The sequence below is a fragment of the Hesperophylax consimilis genome, chromosome 22 (genome assembly GCF_061612785.1).
Source record: "Hesperophylax consimilis isolate HC1 chromosome 22, BYU_Hcon_1.0, whole genome shotgun sequence".
NCBI classification, from domain to species: Eukaryota; Metazoa; Arthropoda; class Insecta; order Trichoptera; family Limnephilidae; genus Hesperophylax; species Hesperophylax consimilis.
In genome coordinates this window covers 21,504,283-21,528,613 of record NC_142857.1, presented here as the reverse complement: position 1 = coordinate 21,528,613, position 24,331 = coordinate 21,504,283, and the positions used below count along the sequence as shown (strand labels likewise).

At 33.9% G+C, this 24,331-nt stretch overlaps 1 protein-coding gene across 1 annotated transcript in view; it reads right to left on the bottom strand.

Moving 5' to 3' along the window:
* Positions 1-22,606, bottom strand: part of LOC149413229 (uncharacterized) — a 98,567-nt gene extending 75,961 nt beyond the window's left edge. The window contains exon 1 of the mRNA XM_089645590.1: positions 22,351-22,606. The gene's annotated coding sequence lies outside the window, so the exon portion shown is untranslated. The remainder of the gene's footprint in view (positions 1-22,350) is intronic.
* Between the last annotated feature and the right edge of the window lie 1,725 nt (positions 22,607-24,331).

The window sequence follows — 24,331 nt, the reverse complement described above, 5'->3', positions numbered from 1 at the left end:
ACATAATTGAGTGTTTCGTAAATTAAGAATCAGAAAGTCAAAATAAAAATAACGAAATGAAAACAGAAAAATTGACGGAGAAAATACTAATCACCTGTATTGTAGTGGGAAAATATTACGTGTGTGATGATGGAGCCGCCGAGATAAAACCGGACGCATTTGTTTACTCAGCTACTAACCGAGTATAATCAAAACACAAAATGAGTGTAACTAATTTGAGTTGAGATTACATATATAAGCACAGTTTCACCACAATTATTGTTTACACATCTGCCCTGACAAAGGACACTGTAATGCTGTCCTTAAGGCGATACACTACGTTGTGTAATACTTTAAATTGAGCCGCTATCAATAACAACCCTTGCGTAGATGGCGATAACGTTTAAATCCCCGCTTAACACCATCCGCCTGTTTTGATTTATGCAAGAAAAAAACATGGCCAAAAGGTGCCTTTTATTTTATTTTGTGAATGTTCAGGGATAAATATTAAATTTTTTTCTGATCATTTTATAAATAACTTAATTTGCCACATTATACAGTAAAATCATAACCGAAAATGGGTTCGTAAGTAGCAGATTTTGAACTTTAAAGCAGTTTTCATAGACCATATACATTATTTTTTCTTGGCTTATAAAAAGAAGTTTTCATAGGCCTTATACATTATTTTTTTCTGGGCTTATAAAAAGACTTATATAAAAAAATCTCGATTATTTCAAAGGCCAAGATGTATTCTATTCGCAATATTTAATTAAAGCATCTGAAACATTTCTAGGCGACCAATTTTCAAACCAAAAACACATGATTTTGCATTACTACGTATGGCATCGCCTTAATGTAAATTTGAATGGAATCATGTAGAACGTATTCGAATGAAAGCTCGACTTATTTTCTCAACTGTTAGTGAGTATTCACTATACAGAAAGACACAAAGAAAACCGCTACTGGTTTTGATTATTTCATTTTTGCGTTTAACTATTTTTACCGCTAATTGTATCTGAGTCAAGCTCATGACATTGCCGTGGAAATAAAATGTTATTACATAATGCAATTACGTGAACATTATTTACATAACCGATACACATAATACATAATCAATGTTTCAATTATTATTCATTATGTCTGTGAACATCATAGAACAAAGAAGAACACTAGAAATGCGATTTGGGCGCGTTTCTTGATCCAAAAGTCTGGCCAATCGTGCCTTAGAATTTCAATACAAAACTAGGTACAATTTAGGAGGCAGGTTTGGAACCATTAATTGGATAAAAAACAGCTTTGTTATGAATATGGGTCACTCTTAGTGGTTCGCTACGTTTAGTGATCTAGCAGGGCAGCTCGGGTTCATTGTGTGAGGTGAGCTGCGTGGCGAGACCCTTTGACCATTCCAACTATCAATCTATCCGTCTTTCCTGGATACTGATACATCACCTTTTCCTTCCCAGAATTTCTTCTTACCCCTTTCCTTAAAAGATACCCTCCACACAGCATCCCTAAAGATGACATGGGCCCTGAGGAAAATTATTTTCCTCAGGACCTCCTGTGTGGGGCGTTAAAAAGTGGTTTCATCATAATTGTGAAATTCAAATGAAAAGGTGATATTCGATGTCAGGCAGTCAGTGTAAGAGGGACAGAGCACGTGCTAAACATGCTAGAATGTATTAAGTCAGTGGCATTAGTTTCCATTCAAATCTACATAAAAGACATTTCTAGTGTGTATTTTCTATTCAGTTGTGACCACTTTATCACCGTTTCGATGTACCTCTAACTAGGCATATTTTAACGAAGTTAAAATACATGTAATATTAATAAATTATAGTCGATAAATAATGACAACTATGCTTAATTAGTTATTTATTACACACGATGCTTAAAATTGCAAAAAAACGTGCACTATAAGTGCTGTAAGTATTTATAAAATCATTTAGTAAATAGATTATATTTTTTTAAATCTGGTGCGTCATATATATATTTTTTTAAATTCTCATATTCGGAAAATATTCTCGTTTTATAAAAAATCATTAAAAATGTATTTGCAATTCTCAGTAAGGCGATTAAAAAATGATTGTTTTCAAGAAGTGATCAAGTCTCATGGTTGAATTATCACGCACTTGAAATGAATGTTCATACCTGAGTAACCTGTTATAATTTGTATTTAAAAAAAAAACAGTATAGTTGCTTGTATACTTCCTTGAAATATGCTATTAAGTCTAATAAAGTGGCGCACTGCGGAAGAATTTTTGATATATTTTGAAAAGTTCTTTATACTTAGAAAACTGAATAAGTAATCTATTGACTATGCATACCGCTAGAAATCTTTGTGTTATCGATGAGTGAGCTCTACCAACATGAAAATTGGACAACTATTTCTGTCTCTGTTTTCTATCATGAGTTATCTAAATAACCCTAGAACTGTGGATACATGAGTAAATTTTACTCACACCTAAGATTTTTTAGAAACATCTTAGTAATAATAATAATATTTGGCTGATTTATATAGCGCCGTTTTCATTAACAATCACCTCAAATGCGCTGTTCAAATATATTTATTGAATAATTAATACTATAACTACTGACTTAAAACTAGTGACTTACATCTAAAACTTATATCTAGTGACTTACGACTAAGGTCTATAACTACTATCTTAATGAAATATATATTTACATACAACTAACATTAATATTAACAATCTATTTTTACTAGCGCCAGAAGAAGGAGGAAGTTTTATAATATTAGGGTGTTTTTATAATTAATTTTAGAACGCGGGTGCAAAATGCGCCCAATGGGTTATCTGTATATATATCTTAAATGAATGAATGAAATTAATCGTCGATCTTTTCCGCATTTAGATGATTCATCTGCCAACAATTAAACCGATTGACGTGTTCTGTACCCACTGATATTATCCATTATCCATTGATAGGCAAGTCAATAGCATATTGGCTTTATCATAAGTAGTTGAACATGTCAAATAACACAGAAATAGACGAAGTTCCTTGCATTGCACGGGCGTTATATGACTTCGTCTTGTTTTAAAAGTCAAGTGTGCAAGATGGTATCCATCTAAAATCGAATATAGAAGAAAAAAGATTGCGAAATATTAATTACCGATGCGTTATATTCTTGGGAATGAGTAAAACAATAATGATTTTAGATATTTTTATTGAAAAAGATTGAAAATAATGATCACTATTTATTTATATAACAAACGTTCAGCGGTGAACCATCGATATGTTAATCAGTGAAGCGAGCGTGGCAAGGGTTTGGTTGGCGAGCTCTTATTTAAAGAAGTTAGTCAATTTTACTCACAAGCACGCCCAGGGTTAATTTGGTGATTGCTTGTAAGTTTTTAATTTTTTTTTATTTATTCTTAAATTTATTCGTATTACAAAGGTATAGCATATTGTCCTCCACGCTAGGAGTTCACCTGTGTTGTAGAGGACTTTTACAATTGTAAAGTTATATAATAGTAAACAATTCAGTTACGCTTTGATAAAAGTTATATAGGTGTAGGTATTATAAATCTTCGATTGTATCTTTATGTTATATTGAATCTCAGATTCCCAGGAAGACATGGAATGATCATTGGAGAAGTGCCTGCCTATTCAGAACTGATACACACAGTACACACAACTAAAGGGAGTATCTAAAACTCAAAACTTTTATGAAATCTGAAAATTTCTAACATGCCCACTCTAAGTTAATTTATATTGGGATATAATAATCAATAACAACAAAATTTTATCGTTTCTTATTATTTTGCGTTACAAGTTCGCTGGGTAAAACCCGTTGGCGTAAATAAGTGAATAGAGAAAGGTCTTTTTGCTTAAAACCCGATCATTACAAGAATGACTCATTCTTGGTTCTGCCTATAAGTACCACTTTGTGGTATCTACCTATAAAGGCCTTCTGATAAAAACAAAGCGTAATAATAATTAAGTTTATCAACTTTAAAAACAGGTGAAGAACGCAAAGCAATTAAAAAAACATACGAACTGCGAACAGTATATAATATTCATCCGATTGCGATGAAACTTTCAAAGTTTGTTCTTATAGTTTAGAGAGAAGTCAAGGAACACAAGGAAGATTTAACGGTTCGAAAGTTTTCGCCGTTGAAACAGATTTCTGTTGTATACTTGCCTGCTTACCAAAAAAAACTGACGTAAGTAACAAAAAACTTGATTACAAATCTAACAAAAAAATTTCGACTCAATATATTAAAACGTGTTTTGTACATGGGTTCATTGATTTTTAATTTATTTGCGGTCATCATGTAAAAAAATATACTAGGCGTGATGTTAGATTTACAGACCTTGACCTTCGGACGCGATGTTGCCTTAAACTAGGCTCGTATGAACTGCGTATGATTGTTGGTAGTGATAAGTAGATATCTAGCAGTACCTAAACCAGCTCCCCCAGGTGTAATCCTACCCACCTACATTTAGCCATTGGGCGTGACCAAACGAGGAATCCCTAGGATGTTTTATTTGGATAAGATGAAGATAAACGATGAACGTGTTTGATGATCGGAGTTATTCAAGATAGCGGCATATTTTTTAGTTGTTTTATTTAAAAATATATTGAAGAAAGTCTAATTAATGAATGAAAATGTAAATAACTTTTATTTGATTTAAGGGGATGAGGTGATTTTTCAAATCTCATGTAGACAATGATGTTTAGACAGTTTAAAGGGTTAAGTGTTATTTTTAATAGGGAGCAGTGCATTTACTTGTGATGATATTTCATTTTCGCTGTGACTGACACCATTAATGTTACTGCCACTCATATTTAAAATCAATAAATACTTTACTGCAATTTATAAAGAAAAGAAAACTGGCCGAATCATGCGTCGTTCCGTCACGCCACACAAGAATCGGCCTTCCCCGCACAGAGTTTTGGCGGCCGGGCGGAAAGAGCCGATGATGGAGACCTTAGCTACTTGATAACTGTCCGATCATAGCTTTTTAAACAATCTATTTGAATTTACCTTTTGTTTTCGTGTATGAATGAATGCTAATCTTGGAAGCGCAAATTAACCCACTACTCGACATCCGATCAAACTTAAACTCGATCTCAATGACAATGTTTTTATTATCAACTTTTGGTGGCAATTATGCATACATACGCGGAAATGAACGCATTTCTCTGAAATTGAATGAAATTAAAGCAGACGATATACCAAATCTTCAGTGCACCTAAATGAAATGTAGTCTCTTTCACAAGGGAAAAACAGACGATCATATTTGAATATTCAATTAACGATAACATTTTTCATCGCTTTAGTCAAATAAAAGATCTAGGAGTTACTTTTGACAGGAAAATGACATTCCACCAGCACACAAATGACTTATGCAACAGAGCATATAAACTGCTGGGCTTTGTCATTCGCAATTCACGCTCATTTCAAAACCCACTAACAATTAGGCTACTTTACAACTCACTGGTGCTAAGTGTACTGGAGTCGAATTGTATTATCTGGGCCCCATTTGAAGCATCCTATATTTTAAACATTGAAAGAGTTCATAAAAAATTCCTACGTTTTTTATTTTTACGCCTCTATGGAACATATCCGTATTTATATCCATCGAGATTTATTCTAGGTATGACTAACTACCATTCTCTAGAAACTCGTAGATGTTTTGCGTTGCTAAAATATTTATTTCAATTAATCAATGGTCTCGTCTCTAACGGTGAGATTCTGGCGCAAATCAATTTATTTGTCCCAGAGTCTCACTCTCGGGCACGTCACCATAACATATTATATTGCCGACTGAATCGTACAAATCTGTACCCGAATTCGCCCGTGGGAAGAGCGATATGATATTTAAATATATTGGATAAAAATTTCGACATATTCTTCGGAAAATTCAATGAGTTTGTAAGGTTTTTGGCGCTACATTCTCACTGTGAAAATGGTACTTTTACAATTATTTAGATAAAATATCTTTAAATGTTGTAAAATTTTTTGTACACAAATAAAATAAATAAATGTCGGTCCCACCCGATTGGCATTTGGTGCGGTTGTTAGCGTGGTTGACCCTAGTCCCCGGGGAGGAAGGTTCAATCGTATATAAAAATCTGTTTCAAATTTATATATAGACAAATTTTTAAAGTTCACAGCATTTTAAGAGCCAGTTCCCGGGGAGGAATGTTCAATCCTCAGTCAAACCAAAAAAATATTTGAAATCGGCTACTTGCTGGCCAAGAGTTGGCGAATCTAGGTCGAAAATTGAAAATAAATATACTATGGCAAAAAAAAAACTTTATTTTTACCCAGTGATTTTTTTTCTTTTCCCGTGTAACAAAACCTCTACACGTAAAGACGTAAACGAAATAAGTATTATTTTTTACGTTTTGAATTAATATATTTTCCTGTTTAATTTTTTAAAGCATTGCTTATCGATCGGGCTGTTGAATTCTTGGAAAATAATTACTGTAATTAACGACGTATGAAATTGCAATAATTTTCTTGAAGAATTATTAGCCGTCTGAAACTCTGAAGGCCACTTACTATTGCAAATTCCTTCGGGTGGGATTTTTATCGATCTTTAACTTGGGTCCGTTTGTATTAATTTATCTTGTTGTACATTTTTTAAATAACTAACGAATGATCACCCTGTTTCTCCGAATCACAGCCGCACAACTGTTGCTTGACACCAAGTACTTGCTTTATTTATACAGGGTGTATCGGCACGTACCCGACAAACTTTAACCAGCTTTTCCTTGGCACATTTGGAGTAAAAAATGTTATCGGCACTTTGCTGTCCGGTAACATTTTTTTTCAATTAAAAACAAAAAATTATAAAAAAATCCACACTCCGTCACTGTCATTGGCATTGTTTCTCGTGTTCAACAGCTGTTATTAGCAAGTGTGTCAAAAAGCGTCTTCGCTCTTTCATACACACTAAATAATAGTAGTTAAAAATGAGACGAATGGTGCCATGCCATTTCGTTGTGATTGTAAAAGCGCGTCAATGTAGGTACGTACGTATATTATTCAACGAAACTCGAATAAAATATTGCCAGATGGGTTTTCAAACTGTGACAAAGGATAAAACAGTGGTGACATGTGGTGAAAATATGAATGATAATTTTTTTATTAAAAAAAAAATGTTACCGGACAGCAAAGTGCCCATAACATTTTTTACTCCAAATGTGCTAAGGAATAGCTGGTTAAAGTTTGTCGGGTACGTGCCGATACACCCTGTATATTGACAATAACCACTGTGCAGGTAATCCCTAGAAGTGTGTTATGTACCGATCGATTGGTACTGAAAATAATCAAAATATCGTGTTTAGTTATCGAGGAAAGGAGTAGAAAAAGGAGGCTTGTGAAGGATCTTGCTTCATTTGGAAGTTCTGTGGGCAGTATAATAGTTTATATATGTACCTACATCTGGCACCGTTCCACAACACGAACTGTTTTTTAATCACACACAACAATATTTAATGTATATACTTGGGGCTGATAATTTGTACTATTTTACAAACTTTTCATGAGATTTATTATATTATTTATTACGAGGGGCGAAAATATGCAACACACACAAACACGTGTTATTAGGAATTTGCTAAAAGTTTATCAGGAAATGGCCTGCAATCCCGTTTTTGAACGGATTACCAATAATTTGAAGAGATTCGCAATACTCAATTTTCTCTCTGTATTTATATATTTTTTTGTTCTGTATGAAATAAGTGATGGAATTTTAGGTTTATCGTTCAAAAATACCTTGTTTTTAAGCTGCACCTTTGACATAAATTTTGGTATGTATGTCACAGAATTTAAGAGATTACAGTTTGATGACTTTTATCTTTTTTATGTGTGAAACCGCACAAGAGTCCCAACTACTACCAACCGTTGGGAGGGGTATATTGTGAGGCTGAATGTAGCGTATTACCCGTTTAAAATTTACAGAACGATCATTTATTGTATCACTAAGTGACGTTTATGTCCATTTTTAACTATCCCGCAGTCAAGTTAATTACTATCCTCCTTATATTACCTTAAATACTTGACATATAATTTTAATATTCTACGTATTCCTACGGAAATACATAAGTTAATTAATAATTGGGATTTCTATAGTTTAAAAGCCCATAAGACAGAAAAATCATAGGGTCGTCGGAAGACCCACTTGGTTACAGAAGTTTTGTTTCGCATATTGACCTTTCAAGAGTTGATGCCGAACCTTCAGTGTCAAAAAGATATTTTTTGTTGTCATTACCGGCTTTTGACATGACCCGACTCGAAGTGACCCTTTCTTTCATTATTACGCTTACATAAACATTATTTTATAACAGAATAAGGTCAATATAATCATTATTGTTTTTATGCATTAATCAATTTGCGTTAGATCACGAATTATAATAAAAATATCATCATAGACAACTAGTTATGGATTGTATAGTATGTATACAGCCGCAACATCTTACCTGTATTATCGACGGTTAGAGCAAACCTACACTAAATTGCAAATAGGTAATCGTTTCCAAGGACTTTCAATACACGATAATATTTTTATTCTGATCTTTAATATGCAAATTTAACATTAATTTATTGACTTCGTGCAGTTTTGTGGACGCCGTATAATTTTTATATCACCCCCTAGTAATCTTTTATGATACGATGTATGAATAAAGCAAGGAGTGCGTGGCATTCCATCCTCTCTGCCTACTAGATGACTTCCGTGTATCGAGGGGAAATGTTCTCGACTAGCAATCCGGAGATCGCTGGTTCAAAGCCCGATGTCCGTAAGTGATTTTTATTTTATTAATTTGTATTATTTCACAATTTACTAATTTAAATTTTCATAATTTCAATTTTGTAAATATAAACATTGCTTGAAATGGCTTTAGTCGTGTTTGGTCATCAAATCTGAATAGCCAGGTACTTCACCAACTTTCTCCTCCCCATCTCCTTCCCCTCCCCACTACATTCAACCTCACAACATACCAAAATTCGGGATGCCATAGTCTCACCCTATCTGTCAATGGTTGTCAAAATCGTCTCAGGTGTGCCTCAGGGGTCGCATCTCGAACCACTCTTATTTAAAATATAATTACTATAATTTGATAACTTGCACAGCGCCGTTTTTTCTGAAAAATTACCTCAAGGGCGGTCTGTGTGCTTTCAAAATAGTTACTTCGTATTATTAGCCGATGCCACGAAAATTTGTGAGTCTATACAATCCTTATACTTTCAAAATCGCCCTGGTGTAAGACCAATAAACAATATTGAAACGTCGCTTGAAATGGCTTTAGCCGAGATTGATGACCAGATCTGAATATCGAAGTACTTCCCCACCTCCCTCTTCCCCACATCCTTCCTATCCCACTCCCTTCAGCCTCACAACATACCCAATTTAAGGATGCCATAGTCTCACTCGCTCCACAAGGTCGGGAGCAGTTAGGACTCTTGTGAGGTATTCATATAAAAAAAATAGGTATAAATCAGAAAAACTGTTCGTGTGAAGCCTGATGCCTGAAGCAGTAAAATTGATGAACTCTGCAATCGTAAAATTTACACAGCTTTTTCTGACTTTAATTTTTTTTATATCAGGCATAAAGATCATACTGTTATGCTAAACTAAAGTCGTCATCACACAGGGTCTCGGTTTATGTCGATGGCTTGCCGGTACCGACCCAGTGGGAGGACGGGCTAAGCATATTAGAATGACATAATAGTATTTCTTTAGTGCGTTGTTGACGGTGAAATAACCACTTAGCACCTCTCGATTAATTAATGACCGGTAATTTTATTTCAAAGTCCCACTATACAAATCCTTTTACAAACCTTAAGGTTCAAGGTCAGAGGTAAACATTATATACCACCAATTAATTAGATACGATACAACTACTTTTATAACCAGAATATCAGTTTGTTCTGCAGGCCACCATACAAATAAATAATAATATATGTACATTCTAACGCAGCATCGCGTTCATTGGTTAAATGTACATATAGTTTTGTATCAGTGATCGACGATCCGGTGGATGCGATCTGTTAACCATAAGCTGATAACAGTTTGTCTTGTCTATGGTTAGTAATAAGATAGAGCATTGTAGAAAATTATCTTATTTTGCAGCTCCCTTTTTTATCATTTTTATCAAAAATGGCGTTATACAAATCATGGAATTATCTGATATTATTAGTTTATGAATGCCTGTACAGTTTTGATTGCTGTAGTTGGAAGTGGCGCCATCTGTTATTTTCAAAAAGAATCATCGAATTATTTTGCAGCTCCCTTTTTTATCATTTTTATCAAAAATGGTGTTATACAAATCATGGAAATATCGGATAGTATTAGTTTATGAATGCCTGTACAGTTTTGATTGCTGTAGTTGGAAGTGGCGCCATTTGTTATTTTCAAAAAGAATCATCGAATTATTGTTATGATTTTAGTATGTTATGGGAAACAAGCATTACATATTAACATGTTTCGAGCGATTGGTGTCATAAATATATATATATATATACCATATTAAATACGATTTAAGATTTTCACGGCCAAAAGTATTTTTGTTATTTGTTTTTGGGGTGTTATGCCGTGTTGCGCTAACTCCTTTAGCCAAACTCCTTATTTAGCCGGAGTTAGGGCAACACGGCATAACACCCCAAAAACAAATAACAAAAATTTAACATATTATTTAATTAATACCATTCCTCAATATATTAATGAGTCCACCTAGATTTCATCGTTTATCCCATATATTTAGATTCTATAAATTTGGCACATTATGGCAAGCGATCACTCAAAACGTTTTTTCAAACTTGGCATAATATACCAAAAATTGCATAAGCGATTTGTTTTGAAAGATATTTTCTACAAGGATGTCATTATTTTCATCAATACACCTTTTAAATGCTATTTTTCATGGCATTCACACGCCGTTCTGATTTTGTATTCTATATCCACAAAATGCCACACTATTTTGCATTTGAACAAATTACGGATGTAGAACAAACCAACAATAACTGAGTATTGCTTTGTTCTTCTTCCACATTGTTCCAGGCGGACGAGTCATTGGTTAAAAGGATGTGGAACAAAACAAAACGAAAGAATATAGGGAATAAAATGGCGAATTATTAGTAATGTTTTGGTTTGAATCCGGATATGGAACAAACCATACCTTTTTTTGAGGATTTGCAACTAAAGAGATTGGAGTACATTACATTATTTTAGTAATTGCTTTATTATTATGGACAGAATTAGGCAGATTATATAAAATTTATGTCTGCCACCATATTTGGCGTTAAAATACGTAATGCTTTGTGACAAATTGGTATTCCAATTTCGGTTGTCTGTGATGTGCGTTATTCAAGAAATTCATATTTGCTTTGAATTTAAGTGTCATTTTCAAAATTGGAACTGATCGTTTGAATAATAGTTCAGCACCTAGAACGTGTGATCATAAAATAATTTTAATGGAATAAATAATTAATTTATAGTTTTCCATTTAAAATTTGTATTTCGTGTGTTAAAATTTTTGACAGATTTCGTTAATTTTCAAGAGATCACCTCTCTTATTCTAATTACCTTTTTGCACTAGTAATTTAATAAACTTGTTTAATATTGAGGTGAAGTACGTAGGTAAATCTTGTTCCAAAACAGCATTAATATGAGGGAAAACGTGATAATTATAATTCATTCTCATTATTATTACTTTTAACCAATTGGTTAAATTCTGAGAAGAATTTCTATAGATTACTAATATGGTGAAAGTAACATTAGAATAACCGATGGTTTTACCAAAGTTTTGGGGTCAGACAACGAACGTTATTTATTAGATCTATGTATATGTATATGTTTTAATACATATAAGCGTATACATTATAATACACTGTAACATCATTTTGTTCATGTATATTTTTGAACGTGACGCCATTTTTCATTCAATATTGAATATTAATTTTGTCTTCACTTCAATGTGAGGAAATAAGAAAACGGAAAGTGTGTTGAAGGCAAATGGTTCACCAAAACCCGCTATGTTTCACTTGTGGATTCTGAGCGCGCTAATATTAAAAAATGATAATAATTAAGCGAAAATGATGAAAATATTTAATAAAACACGACTCGTTTGAATTAGAGAAAAAATCTCTCGAAAAATGCTTTAGTTGCATTTAAAGATACACTGTGAATTTTTTCATGCCTATAACATATTCAATAACGCGAAATAATTGCGGGATCTTAAGAACAAGGATGGATCAAGAATGGATAGTATGTATATTCCCTCATGTATAGGTAATTCATAAACCTCTTTTGTGCTATTTGTTTTTCTAGAATATGGTTTTGTTTAGAAGGGACGTGCTATATTCCGGGACACCGCCAACAAGTGCTTTATATTACATAGTATAAGTATATAATTTAAAGCACTACAAGTAGATAATATCGTAATTGCTTCCTAATAGTGTAATGCAGTGAAACTAAAATTATATTTCGAAAGACGTTTCTCATTAATTTGTATTTAGATATTACGAATTCAATAATGACTTCTGTTGAGAAATGAATGACCTAACTTACACTTTCAAAAAAAAAGTCATTACTGTAATACACTCTTATACAACAGTGTTATATAATGCTTAACTTCACACCTGCCAATCTCGTTTATCAACACGAATGGCCAATTTCACTAATTATCTAAACTGAGCGATCCCTGCGATAAGTTTAAACTTACCCTTAGCAAAAGTCAAGGCTCTAATTTTTTTATTGTGCACAATTCTAAAACTAATGTACGGTTTTGAAATAACAATATCCACAGTTCCTACGGGAATATTATTTATCCAGTTCCTACCTACCTCCAACCATCACCTTGCTGGAAAAAGATTTGAAATTTAGAACAGTGACAAGAACACTTTGCAAATTTCGAATGCATTTGTTTTGGAAAAGACATAAGAAGGATTGAACTATTGGAAGCAAGTTCGTGTGTTTAATCTTTGAAAAGAAGGAATAAAACAATATTGAAAGTGCATAATACATTATCGTTGAATTGTAGCCACAGTTATTACACAGTTATACTCGTGGTTTCGCGGTGGAACTTTTGTGATTGTGTTGTGCTTGAACAAACTATTATATTATGTTCTATGCTGTTCTTGATGAGTGATTGGTATCAATTTTTTCCTTCTTTCATACCTTATTTCATTCCTACACATATAGATAATTAAATTATCATAAATATTTATGTGGATCTCAGGGGGGTATAACTCCGATCGAAAATTGGAACCGAAATATTGTGACGTCATATGTTTGCCTAACTATATCCACCAATGAAAAACTCTGAAAATCTATGGAATAAACTTTCAAAGTCATTGGTGTATAGTATAATGAGTAGAGATTTTTACTATCTATATATTGGCAATTTCTATGGTTTTAAGGACAAATTTTTTTCATACAAGAAGCCCGATGATATCAATCTATAGAAGTTGATTTATGGTGCGACTATTATACATTTCAGTTTGTTTGGCGTAATCGACCACAAGCACTATCATTCGACACATGGAAACAATGACGTTGAAATATTTTTATAAAAACTTTTTCAATTTTGAAGATTTTAATAATTTCAAACTCTCAAAACTATAAATTAATGGTTTGAATTTCGATTATCTTAGGTATATATATATATAGAAAGTCAAAATTAATTTAGAAATTGTTAATTAATTTAGAAGAAGAGACAATAATCTTAGGTCCTCCGTAGTCGAGTGGTAACGAATTCGACTAGAGACTCGGAGGTCGCGGGTTCAAATCCTGGCGTACACAAATTAATTTAATTAACTTGTGTTGTTCCACAATTCATTCATTTATATTATATAATACTCCGGGTACGTTCCAGAGTGTAAGGTACTCTTAGTATTGCCCTAGTGTAAGACCAACATTCAGATTGAAACGTTGCTTGAAATTATGTGTTTGGTGACCACATCTGAATAGCCAGGTATTCATCCAATCCTCTGCCCATCTCCTTCCCCTCCCCACTATCTTCAGCTTCACAACATACCGCAGTATTCATATTCACATTTAAAAAATAGCTGATGGAAACCCAAATTAATTTTAGAGAAACCACACTTTTGTAAGACTTAACCGGGAAAATTATTAATACGTTTTTTATCATTTGTTTTTTTCTGTTATTGATATCAATGTTTGTTTGTTTGTTTCACGATCAATTATAAAACTGGTTTGATTTTAGTGACGGTGAATCAGAGTAGGTGTTTTGAATTTAATGGGAATTCATTAAATTTACGTCACTACTGGCTTAAGTATATCGTTTTATACATATTTCCAACCGCCAACCATTCAAATTTACCATTAATTTTGTCACCCGATTCATAAATCTATCACGATATTCGTCATGGCACATCCGTCACTCGTCAGTGATTACTTGGTGACATGACAATTATAGTATAATTACTACACAGCTTATTATGATTATTAGATACATGTACTTATTTTAAAACAGAACTGTAAACTTTGAACGCTAGTTTTATAGTAAAAACTTATGCATTTTGAAACATGTTAATGTTAGCAAGAAATGTATTGGACAACTCGGAATGTTCATACAAGTTTTACCTACCTGTATTATTAGAAGGTAGAAGTGTATTTTTTTATGCCGGAATCACACGAGAACAATAAAGAAGACAATACAACAGTGTCCCGTCCTTGCTCCGTGAACAGCCTAGAACACGCAGGGCAGGAAAATGGGACAATACAACAATTCTATCGTAATTCAAATGCGGGACGTTATCAACATGGATACAACCAACGCGCGTTACGAGTGAGTTCACGAAAAATATTATATTTCTATTGGTCTTTTATACGAAGATGTATTGTAGTGTCCCATTTTCGTGACATTTTTATCCGAAATGCGAGATCCCAGCGCAGAGAGCCGAGATATATACGCTCGGAGCGACTGGCTATTGTCTTGTCAAAACGCGTTTGTCGCGGACAAAGGGGGCAGCTTCGGTCGTGGGGGTAAGTCACTATCCTGCGGAGATATCTTGCCTATCTATCTCTGGGACAGTGTCTCGGTTAATTGTCCTATCTTCCAAACTACTGTTTACGCTAGGACAATGAGTCCTGAGCTGGGACAAATCATTATTGTATTGTCCTCGTGTGATATCGGCATAGCCCGATATATCAGTCAGTCCGTATCCTCACTGTGTACTACATTCCTCGCTCAAATTTAAGCGTACTAAATGTGCCGCTCAAACCTTGACCGGCCACAGAATAGTTCATTTTTTAGACGTAGAGGACGAGACGTCACGTCAGCTTTGACACATATTTACGTGAAAATGCAATTTATGTAAGTTGCCCAATTTTAAAGAGAATGGACTATTAAATTAATCGAGCGATGAGGAAATTATGCTACAAATTAATGCAATATTTTGGTTTTTACATTATACTATTTCAGCAAAATAAATAAATAAAAAAATGAACTTTAAATTCAATAAAAATTTAAAGTGAATATTTATAATTAAATAAAAACAAAAGGTTTACAACCTCTTTTGTCGGGTGTGTCCAAGTTCCGCTTTAGTTTTCTGAGCGTATTTCTTAATTAGAGCCTTTATATAAGTCACATTATTTATTCGTAAGGTCAATCATTATTCTGCATTGTGCTGAGATCGACAAATGGTCAACTTTTTCAATCGGAGTTTAGTATTAAATGAATTTTATAATATAAAAATAGCTAAATGTTTAAAAATTTCACTGGGGTAAGTAAAATACAGGGTTTTCCAATTAGAGGTGTTATTTTGATATTCAATCGTAAAAGATCAATGGTTTCGTTGCTTGTGTGGCACGTAGCGCCGTCTTGTTGAAAGTAAACATTGTCCAGATCAATACCATTAAATTCCGGCCATAAAAAATCATTAATCATCTCTCGATAGTGTAATCTATTCACCGTAATTGTTGCTCCAGCCTCATTTTAGAAAAAGTAAGGTCCAATGAATCCGCCGGACCATAAACCGCACCAAACAGTCACACATTGAGGATAGAGAGGCTTTTCAACAATAACTCTTGGGTTTTCCGAGCCCCAGATGCGACAATTTTGCTTGTTGACAAAGCCACCGAGGTGGAAATGGGCCTCATCACTCAAGATGATTTGCATTTGATTCACTCAAGTGATTTTAAATAATTTTAATGCGTTGTTGAAGCGTGTATCGTTCCATTTTTATTAATTGCATAGTTTCTACTTGTCAAATGTCAAAAAATTACAGCTTCAGAAGTAACATCTACCGAAATAGCGGGCTATTCAAAATAACACTCTTATTGGAAAACCTTGAAGATAATTACAAAATTTCTGGTCACCTACTCCTTCCTATACAGGGTGTAACAGCAGATACCCGAAGGATTTTAATCAGCGATTCCTGACCATATTTGGAGTATTATTTTTTTAAATACGAGGCGTATCCAGAAAGTAAGTGTACTGAGGCTCTCACGACCGAATGAATTTTATTTTCGACATATTAGTTACACTTACGTGTAGCCTGACTCTTCCCCTCCGCAACGAGACCGGTTCAAGGTCAGTAAGTTGAGAAGTGTCGACGCAACAACACGTTTCGTGAAAAATGTCAATCCAATCTCCCGCCAAGTGCGAAATACGCGGCCTCATCCGTTATCTCGTTTGGAAAGGAAAACTTCCGTTTGAGGTTTATAATTTGGTGAAAACTGCATATGGTGATAAAGCTATGAATCGTACGAGTACGTACACGTGGTATCGCGAGTTTAAAAATGGTTCTCACTTCTTCACCCTCCACCAAAAAGTTCAAAACCACAATTTCAGCCAAGAAAATTATGGCATCCGTGTTTTGGGACTGTCAAGGCATAATTTTGATTGAATATCTGCCTCAAGGGGAGACCATCAACTCTGCAAGATACTGTGAGACCCTAAAAAAATTGCGGAAGGCGATTCAAAACAAGAGGAGAGGCACGCTGACAAAGGGAGTCAGCCTGCTGCACGACAATGCCGGACCACACACGGCCAACGCAACGAAGGAACTGCTTGCTTCGTTTAACCTGTCCGGGAGTATGGACGGAATTGAACGTCAACGTGCGCTTGCGCCAAAGGAGTATGGACGGCCATTCACGTCAAGCATCGCAAACTAAAATTTGGCGCCACTTTGCTGTAAATGTGCATCGTACTGCCATCTGTGGACCTATTCCTACAACTTTACACCATTTTAAAACACTTAACTTCATTATCGACAGAGATATAGGCAGTTATTCATTTTTGATGACGTCACACATACAAATTCGAACGTAAACAGAAATCTGCAACTGTTGATTTCGGCGCGCACGTGTTTTGATGATTTGCTCGCGGATTTTTAATAATTTGTTGGTATATCTAGGCAATACAGTTTAAATTTAATGTGTTTTGTGTTTTTAGTGAGATTATGAGTTCATAGCGAAGTGCATGGCATTGTGTCAACACATAATTTTTATAGTTTTGAAACTTCTAACCTTTCTTGTGACGTTGTGTGTGTTTTGTGAATTTTTAAGCATTCTGATCGACGTGTTTAACCTTTTTTCCTTGTTATTTATATTTGTCAGCGAGAAATTATATTAATTTGTGGTGATTTTTCTTAACGAAATCATACTATTTAAATCTTCAAAAACCTACAACCTCTAACCTTTCTTGTGACGTATCCTCGTGTAAAACAGTATTAAAATAACTTTTTTGTGGTTTTGTGAATTTTCAAGCATTTTGATCGACGTGTTTAATCTTTTTTCATTGTTATTTGTGTTTCTCAGCGAGAAGTTATATTAATTTGTAGTGATTTTTCTAACGAAATCATACTATTAAAATCTTCAAAAACCTACTCAAGATGGATTTACGAGATGATGAAATCACTGATATTTTGATGAACAGTGACAATGAAGACGAAAATATCGAAACCATCGATGACCTGACATTATTCTCCGATGATTCCTCTTCTGATGAATAAGGAAACCTCAAAGAAAAGAGACAAGATACATGTGCTATGAGTGTGACGTTGCTCTTTGTGTACATCCGTGTTTCATAGATTTCCATACAAAAAAAAACAGTATTAATTAAATACTAATTTATGTAGATAGTTTAAAATTTTCTCCATATACTTTCCAATAATAGTGCTAAGTGAAAATAATTGTGTTGCATACATTTTTTTACCGTTTTGTTCCTGTGCCAATGGTTTGTGACTCCTAAAAAACAATCCCGGTTTTTTTGCTATAAAATCTGAAAATGGTGAGTAAGATTTTTTTAACCATTTTTGGGTCATTGATACTATCATTATGCATACATTTAATCAAAAAAATATTTTTTTTATTTAAAAAAAAAAAACTCACTCCCGGGAGCACGGCCAGTATCACGAAACTTACTCCCGGAAAGGTTAAATGGGATGTCCTAAACCACCCCGCGCATTCCCCTGACTTAGCACCTTCAGATTTTTATCTCTTTACCTCCCTGAAGCTGTACATGTGTGGAAAAAGGTTTTCAACCGACGAGGAGGTAAAGGGGGAGGTGGAGAAGTGGACGAAGGGGTTGGCGGGAAACTACTTCGAGGAAGGCATCAAAAAGTTGATACCCCGCTTCACCACCTACATTGAGAGGAATGGCGACTATGTCGAAAAATAGCTTACATATGTACTACGGTTACCATATAATTTTTATGTTTCAATATAAAAATTTGTAACCTACAAAAATTCAGTACACTTACTTTCTGGATACGCCTCGTATAAACTAATATTTATAAGATGAGGTTTTAATGCATATCAAAAGAATAACAAATTATTTTAATCGATAACAATCAACCCATACAAATTCTATGGATTCACCACTAAAAAGCCTTTTCGAAATAAAGTTGGTGGTTTTCAGGTGAAGAAAGTGTAATAAGTAATAATTGTCGAATGAAAAATAATAGCAAACATTGAATTAATTGGAAGGAGAAGGGAGAAGAGTGAGGTGAAAATGGACCGGTATCATCGTTAAACAATAAAAGTTCAATGAAAAAATTCAAAATGGCGCTGATCGTTTATTTGGTGGCCATCAAACTGATGATATTTGTAAATATTGTTTTTTTTATAAATAATGATCTAAAATTAAAGTGAAAAACTAGCCCCATATCTGATATCCGCCTTGCTCTGATAATTAACGTGCTCCGGTTTTTCAACCTGAGGTTACATTTAACCGCAGTTCACACTTCTGAAATACCTTGGCTCAACGGCCGGTTCAAGTTTAACCGATATTGCGAAAGCAAGGCCTCTACACTCGACAGTGTTTTTCATTTAATACAATAGAAAATGTCTGCAAAGACATAAACCCCTTTACTATTATTATAATTAATAATTAAAACAGCCTTTGAATTATTTAATATTTATATAAACGTTTAACCTACTTATAAAAACATATTGATTTAATACTTTTATAGAATTTTATAACATTTCTGAAGACGTACGTACCTACACATGCCAAAAATTGTAGGACGGCTTCCTTGGTCTAAGGGCAAGGCTCTCGACTAGCAATCTGAAGATCGCGGGTTCAAATTACGGCGTGCGCAAGTAAATTTTATTTCACATTACATTTACGTTCCAGAGTGAAAGATATCCTCAGTATCACCCTGGTATGAGACCACCATAGAGAAATGGAACGTCTTTAGCAGTGTTTGGTGACCAGATCTGAATAGCCAGGTTCAGTCTCACAACATTCCCCGATTCGAGATGCCATAGTCAAACTTGCTACAGACGGTTGGGAGCAATTGGGACTCTTCTGCGGTATTCGCATGAAAAACACCATGTCTTCGATCATAAGCTAGGAACATTAAAACCACGATTTTATTAAGTGTGTAATTCTATGGGAAGATGTTGATTATCTTTTATTTTAAACTAGCTGTACCCCGCCACGCATTGCTGTGGCTCAGTATGTCTGTGCAGATAGAGAAACAATAGCGAATGTTAGTTTTACGTCCAACAGATGGCGCTTTAAAAAAAAAATGTTTTTACCTGTCGCAGGTGACATCTATATAATATAGGTATATACAAACAACGCTTAAATTTGTATATATATAGACAGATGTAATATGAATTATGTTATTATTTTTATAAACTGCGCTTGCTTCCAACACAGGAGTTCCTGGTGAGATAGGCAAAGCACATCACCAATGTAAATGTAATTAAGGCGATGCCATACGTAGTAATGCAAAATCATGTGTTTTTGGTTTGAAAATTTGGTCGCCTAAAAATGTTTCAGATGCTTTAATTAAGTACTGCGAGTAGAATACATCCTGGCCTTTGAAATAATCGAGTATTTTTTAGATTTGAGTCTTTTTATAAGCCCAGAAAAAAATAACGTAAAGGCCTATGAAAACTGCTTTAAAGTTCAAAATCTCCAACGTACGAAACCATTTTCGGTTATGATTTTATTGTATAATGTGGAAAATTAAGTTTTTAAATTAAATATTTATGCCTGAACATCCACAAAATAAAATAAAAGGCACTTTTAGCCATGTTTTTTTCTTGCATAAATCAAAACAGGAGGGGTGGTGTTAAGCGGGAATTTAAACCTTATCGCCATCTACCTAAGGGTTGTTATTGATAGCGGCTCAATTTCAAATATTACACGACGTAGTGCATCGCCTTAATAAAAATGAATAAATAAATAAAATATAATGAATCCCGATACGTACCTACACGATAAAGTGCCTGGCTTTCAGATTTGATCACTAGTAACTACTATTGCCATTTCAAGCAATGTTATGTAGAGTTCAATCTTCAGTCTCGACGTTTAGCAAACTTAGTTTAATCGATCAATTACATATAGTCATTAAAAACAATGTAATACAGTGTAAATTGTTGTTAACAATAATGATTAATTGTCCTATAGAGTAATAATTGATATCTGTAGCCTTGTAGGCGATTTTCAACTAGTTGTTGATACGTCTATACTTAGCACTGCATATTTGAGTAATTTACGCATGCATAAAAATGCATTATATTCACAAGAATTTAATAAGATACTCTTAAGGACTTCTATAAATTATAATCGAGCCAGCAAAGAAGTGTAATTGGCGTAATTTATAATTTAATTCAATTGATTAGTAAAGAAATATTTAAAATACATTCAGTAAATTAATTATTAGAAGACAAGATATCGAAGTAACCCCACAGTACGAAACCACTCCGCTCACGTAGTGCTGTATTTGTCACGAAACGTCAAAAGCCGATGAGTCATGTTGTGCTATATCTATCACAAACTGACAAGTCCTTATAAAGTTCGTTCTATCTTATTTCTTTTAGACAAAAAGTTTTATTGTTAACGCCAAGCACTACGTAGAAATTGCCTGCTTTAAGTTTGTAAATTTGTTAGCTTGGAAATATTATATATTTATATGCTTTTATTAAATACTGCGAGTAGAACACATATTGACCTGTAAGCAGTTGATTATGTTTTTGATATATATTTATTCATATAAGCTATCAAGCATATAAAAATTGCTTTAAAGTATTATTATGTACTCAACCAAAACCTTGCTCTTGTATTGATTGGCATTATCATTATTGTTTTTGTGCCCTATTTTGGTCATAACTGTATTTTTTAACTATCCCATATTGTAAGCTTGTATTAACTTCGTGTAATATGTACTGTGTAATAATTGGACATGACCCGTTCATAAATAAATAAATTGATAAAGCTAAAGTTTTAAATCTCCTTCTTACGAAACAATTTTCGGTTTAGATTTTATTATATAATGTAAAAAATTAAGTAGAAAATGATCTTAAATGATTTAAATATTTTTTGCCTGAACTTATAAAAAACACACAAGCACAATTTTTGGCGATGTTTTTAATTGAATTTAAGCCTTATCGTCATTTACATAAGGAGTATTATTGATTGGTTGTTTTGATGTCCAATTATTTTATCGAGGGTTAAATTTCCAATATAAAACTGTGTTTACAAAATTCAAAAGGGATGTAGAAATATAATGTTAGGTGAGACAAAGCGCAGAGCATGGGCCAAATGCTTTCTCAAAGGTTATGAAAAACAAAAAGAAATAGTTATGAATTCTATTATATTTTGACAATATATTATATTTAAAACATATAAATAATGTTATAAATTAAATAAAACATTTTTAATGAAAGGCTTTAATTTTGTGTTATTATTAAGACGAATAACAAAAGTTAACACTTGGCTGGTACTATGATTTTCCAGACACCGTATACAATATAATAAAGATTTCTTATCGCAATAAATAAACGTTTAAAATAAATATCAACCAATCTTTGATTAAAACGTGCTACCTTAAAATATCACTTTCACTTATAAAAATATATTAATTCATAAAAATGCATCGCAAATCAGTGTAATTAAAAAAAAATAAAAAAACTCACCCTTTCAGTAATTAATAAATTCTGCACTGCACAATTGAATGCCACCCCAAACCAAACACCACACAAAAATCACCACGGAAATTCGCACTAATAATGATTTATTATTCTATTCAATATTAGTACAAATATTTGAATAGAACAACGTTATCTTTCAGAGGGAAAGATTTAAACAAAATTAAATGAACCCGTCAAGTTGGCCCCACTGTCTAACAGTTGACCACGGCCACTGATGGCTATTTAGTGACTGAAGTTTGCGCGAGCTTATTCCCTCTAGCTTCGCTAAATTATATCGTGGTTGGTTGAATGTTAAGTCTTGTATTCTTCTTCCCCCTCCGTTAATGGTTTAAAGATGGCCGCGTCATGGGCGATGTGTCGCGCTTTTTTCGTTGTAGTTTGTTGTTGTCTATTGTTGTTGGTTGGTATTGATAATATTGTCTTTGGTCACCCTCAGGATGTAGGTGTCTGCCTGGAAACTGGACCAGTCAGGTGGCGGGATTTTTCGCAATTACGCGTTGTTTGTTTGCGGTTTCTTTGGTGTTTTTCTTGGTTTTGTTTTGTGGCGGGAAACTGGTCATGGAATTTTTTATTACGGTGACAAAATCGATTCATCAATTTGAAACTTAAGGCGATGCACTACGTCGTGTAATATTTTAAATTGAGCCGCTATCAATAACAACCCTTTCGTAAATGGCGACAAGGTTTAAATTCCCGCTTAACACCATCCGCCTGTTTTGATTTATGCAAGAAAAAAACATGGCCAAAAAGTGCCTTTTATTTTATTTTGTGGATGTTCAGGCATAAATATTTAATTTTTTTCCGATCATTTTATAAATAACTCAATTTTTCACATTATACAATAAAATCATAACCGAAAATGGGTTTGTAAGTAGGAGATTTTTCATAGGCCTTTACATTATTTTTTTCTGGGCTTATAAAAAGACTTATCTAAAAAATACTCGATTATTTCATAGGCCAAGATGTATTCTACTCGCAATATTTAATTAAAGCATCTGAAACATTTCTAGGCGACCAAATTTTCAAACCAAAAACACATGATTTTGCATTACTACGTATGGCATCGCCTTAATATACATTTTAAAAATAAATATTCATATTTATATCCACAAATTGAGTGATAGGCACTCCCTGATGAAAGACGACCGTTCAGGATGGTAACATTTTTTTATATGGCTTTAGCCATGATTGGTGACAAGATCTGAATATCCACGTACTTTTCAAACTTCTTCTTTCCTATCTCTTTCCCTTCTCTACTTGTTGATGAAACTTCTAAGCTCTGGCCAGCTCTGAGCCGAACGGCGCCTCGCGTGAGAAAAATTTTAGCACCCTTTGCAAGGGTGTATAACTGTAATCAAATATAATTTTCGGTAGATTTGTATTTTTGTGTAGCGCCGTCTTTATGACAAATAATCTCAAGGGCAATGTGTAAGGAAGGACTGTAAGGTATTTGGTATTTACAGCGCCTTTACGCCCTGGTAATTTGGAGCCCGGAGTGAACTGATAGACTGTAGAGCCAGCCCTGTGCTAAACTACTCTGTAGGTACAGGATGATTTAAAAAGCTGTTACATTTGCGTTCAAAATTTGAATATTTGCATAATATGTCCATTTGTAACCTGCTTTCCAAAACAATGCCTATTTTAACTTAAGGTACTTGAAACTAGCTGTACCCCGCCACGCGTTGCTGGGGCGCAGTCTGTCTGTGCAGATAGAGAAACAATCATTGGTGTTGCTTTTACGTCCAACAGATGGCGCTGTTTTAAAAAGCATGTTTTTTCGATATTTATGTAATATATATGATATTAGTGGGCCCAGGCAGAGTTTGTTCTGCCACAGACCGCCATCTACGTAGAAAAGTTAAATATTTTTGTTGAATGTATTTTTGTATGAGAAATCCGAAAAAAATTTGTTGATTATATTTTTTTTAGGTCTCGACCACAGCGCCACCTATCGGATCAAAAACTA